This window comes from Octodon degus, unplaced genomic scaffold (assembly GCF_000260255.1).
Source record: "Octodon degus isolate 3935 unplaced genomic scaffold, OctDeg1.0 scaffold00131, whole genome shotgun sequence".
Lineage (NCBI taxonomy): Eukaryota > Metazoa > Chordata > Mammalia > Rodentia > Octodontidae > Octodon > Octodon degus.
The window spans coordinates 3,847,321-3,851,127 of NW_004524707.1; the positions used below are offsets into that span (position 1 = coordinate 3,847,321).

General features: G+C 38.9%; 1 non-coding gene across 1 annotated transcript; it reads left to right on the forward strand.

The window, feature by feature from the left end:
• Positions 1–212: 212 nt before the first annotated feature.
• On the forward strand, positions 213–376 carry LOC111812619. The gene has a single exon (XR_002818084.1). It is a non-coding gene; the product is annotated as a U1 spliceosomal RNA (small nuclear RNA).
• Positions 377–3,807: the final 3,431 nt, after the last annotated feature.

Sequence of the window (3,807 nt, forward strand, 5' to 3'; positions counted from 1 at the left end):
TTGGATAGAGTCTCATGTAAGCCCCTTCCTGGCTCTATGCTATTGCCTGAAGTATACTGGAGGTTTTATGTTTGATAGTCTCTTTGATGTTAACCTTTTCTGTAGTAAGGCTCATTTTTTGGAGAAATCTCTGAAAACATAGCCAAAAACTAAGATCTCACAATAATTTGCTGCCATGAATCATAACAGGACAGGACCATAAGAAAGTAATTTTAGCTACCTGGCAGGGGAGGTACCATGGTACTGAAGGTGGTTTTCCCAGGGTGAAGCTCATCCATTGCACTCCAGACATGCTAACCCCTGCATTCTCCCCAAATGTGGGAAACTCGACTGCATCATTTGTGGCAGTGGGAGACTGTATTCATGCTTTCCCCTGGAAAAAAGAAAGTAATTTAGAATTATACATCAAGAAACAGTGAATTGGTCAAAGCCATTGACTTGAAATTCCACACAGAAGATGTTATCCTAAAAGTTGTTTCTCAATAGGTAACTATTATGTCACTAACATTGTTATGGGTTAGCCCTATCTGGCTCTACAAAAGCCTCCTGTGCTGGAAGGTGGAGGTTTGGGAGCATGAGTAGATCACGGGGGAGTTATACTTACCAGTGACCCTGACAGTCACCAGTGATGAGCTCTGAGCTGACTCTGTTAGGAGGTGGGGCCTGCTTCGGGCTGGTTCCTAGGATGTGCCCTGGAAGGGTACGTTCTTGTCCCTGGCTCCTTCCTTCTTTCTCTGCCTTCTGGCTGCCATAGTTGGCAGCTCTCCTCCAGCAGGACTTTCTAACATGTCATTTCTGCCTTTAAGTGATGGATAATGAGGATTTTATCCCAGTAATGGAGAAGCTCAAGGATACAAACAACCATGTCTAAATGTGACTAAAGTCCAAATAGCTCAGTGGTCTAAAGCGCTTGTTTAGGCAAGCTTAGGCAAGTGCAAGGACCATGGTTTGATCCCTGGCACCCAGAGTGGACTGAGAGGCCACAAAAATAAATAAATAAATAAATAAATAAAACTAAAGACATTTTTGAAATAGTCACTATAAGTGACTACTGAAATAGTCACTATAAGACAGCATGTAACACCCCCAAAAATTAATAAAACATTCAATGCTACCATTCAAACTTATGCAAATTTCTTGGAAAAAAACATCCTAAATTGTATATGTCTGAGAAAGATAGAGAAGTCATTCAGATGTATAAAAAACTGTGCTTCTACCCTCAAGATACAAAGCCAAACTATGAATAACTTGGTAGTTGTCCTGCTATACAAGAACTGATTTCCTAAGCACAGAAAGATACTGTTCCCATCAAAGCCCCTTCTCTCATCAGTAATGATTTTGTTTTTGAAATTATTTAAGAGTCTCTAACTTCCAGCTGTATAAAATGGTTACAGATGAAAGAAGAGTTTATGAGTTATGGAAACAGAAATATGTATAAGGGCTCAAAAATATTCCACTCATGTACACTTTCTGAAAAGGTTATTCTAGGATCCAAGGAACTGACTAATCCATGAATCAAATGCAAGAACTCAAGAAAGAATTTAAAATCTAATGGATTACAACTATCATGATATATGAACTGGTGTTGAAATATTGATATAATTATTATAAAGATAAGTGCAAAAGTAAAACAATCTGGGAAGTTATAGGTAGCAAAAATAATACTAGTTTATAACATTATTTTATGCTACAAAGTTCATGTAATGGTAAGCTGAGCTAAGCAGAGCTGTAGAAATCCTTAAGGATTATATTAATATGTTTCCCTATTATATATTAATGTGAATTAGTTAATATCAGAAGCATTAGAATTATGAAAACAAAGATACAAAAATACTTTGACAATTGAAGAATGTAAAATTCGCTTCTAAAAATAATGTAATTAATAAGATTTAATAGGGACTTAATTACTACAAACCAGACTTTAATCTATAAAATTAATCATGTTAACTTAATCACTAGAAAATTAATACATTTTCCCAAGTGTCTATGAAACATTTACAAAATTTGGCCAAACACCACTTTAAAAAGAATTCCAATAAATTACAAAGGATTATTGTCAAAAGTTCATTCCACATTACTTTTCTCTTGTCAAACTCTACAATCAGTCTATGCAAATAAAATCCTACTTATTCATTCACTTTCTAAATTCCATGGGAATATTTTGCTTTATTTCTATAAGCCCTGTTATTCTCAGCTTTTCTGGTTTAAGAGGTTTGGAGTATGGACACAGCTTTGTTAAAAAGAATACAGTAGAATGTCAGCTTTGACTTAGTGACTGGAAAGCTAGAAAAAGTGTGGCTCCCAACCTACTAAAAAGAAAGAATGAGTGGTCTCCAAAATCACAACTTTTCCTGAGCCCATCACAGTTTGCACTGCAGCAACCAACTCCTCTGAACTCTAAGAATAAACAGACACCTTTCAGCACATTCAGAATAAGAGCCCAGGCACACCTGGGGCCAAGCCCCGAACAGGTGTGACATTGTCATGAGAGTAAATAAGAAGAGTTCAAAAATAAAATTAAAGAAATTACATAAAGAGATTTCAATATTTGCCAAATGCCTACAAGCAGAATTAAGCCACTGTGAGAGCATCAAGTCATTGCCCTGTAAAGCATCTTCTTCACTGATCTCTCTGGGGGTCCATCAGAAAGAAGGGGAACAGGACACCAATCTCAAAAATGCCCCATGCTTCAGGATTGGGGGAAGGAGCAAGAAAGATCTCATAGGAGAAAGAGGAAAAGCCCTGAAACTTTCCCAGATCCTCATCTCCTCTGTAAAAATTAGCCTCAGTCTTCTAGGGAGGGCTGGCAAGTGCTGTCTTTCTCAGTGCATATGTGACAATTCACTGATACTAGAGCAAATACAGGAAAGCTCCCCACCTTTTAGGAAGTGCAGAAGCCATCTGGCCCCTGGCAGTAGAAATCCCCTGTCACTAGGGGAAGAGAAGGGCCATTAAGTCTATCCTTTACAGTGAGGGACACTGATCTTGCCTCAGCCTGAGGGCAAACCAAGACCACAGAGAATGCCCTTCTGGCTCTGCCATAATTTACTGCATAGAAAAATAAGACCATGGAGAGTGACCCTGGCTGAAGCACAGATTCACAGAGAAAACATAAAGCTGAAGGTGACAGAGGAACATTGGAAACCTCTCCCCACCAACCTAGTCTTCATCAGAATTGTGGGGCAACATTAGATGGGTCTAAAGACAGAATTTCACTGAGGGAGACTTCCGTAACCAAGTGCAAGTGCTGACTAGCTCAGCCCTCATCCAGATGGCCTCAACTCCCTGCACTTTCATCCGCCAGAATAAGTGTACTCAATTCCAGGTACATATGCTGTTTCAGGTTTGAGTACCCTGCACTGAATGTCTAGTTTTAACCCAAGTTTATAATGCAAAAAACAACCATAACACTGTCAAGAGGGACAGCAAACAGCAGAACTGAATACAGATCCAGGACTCATAATGACCATCAGATAAATAATCCAAAATAATCCTGATTAGTGTTAAAGGTGTTGTGGGAAAGAAGGAAAAGGTGCACAAATAAGCAGGAGAACCCAGCGGAGAGATGGAAACCATAAGGTATGATCAATGAAAATGATAAATTCATATTAATTCAGAGTGGGAATGATAAAAGACAGATGGCTCTCTACAGGCTTCTTGATAGCCTACACATAGCTAGGGAAGACTCAGATTTAAAAAAACTACCTAGATGGAAAAATGTAGAAGAAAAAGGAGTCATATGAGAGAGAGAGGGAGAGAGGAAGAGGAGGAGGAGGAGGATGAGAAGGAGAAGGAGGAGGAGGAGGA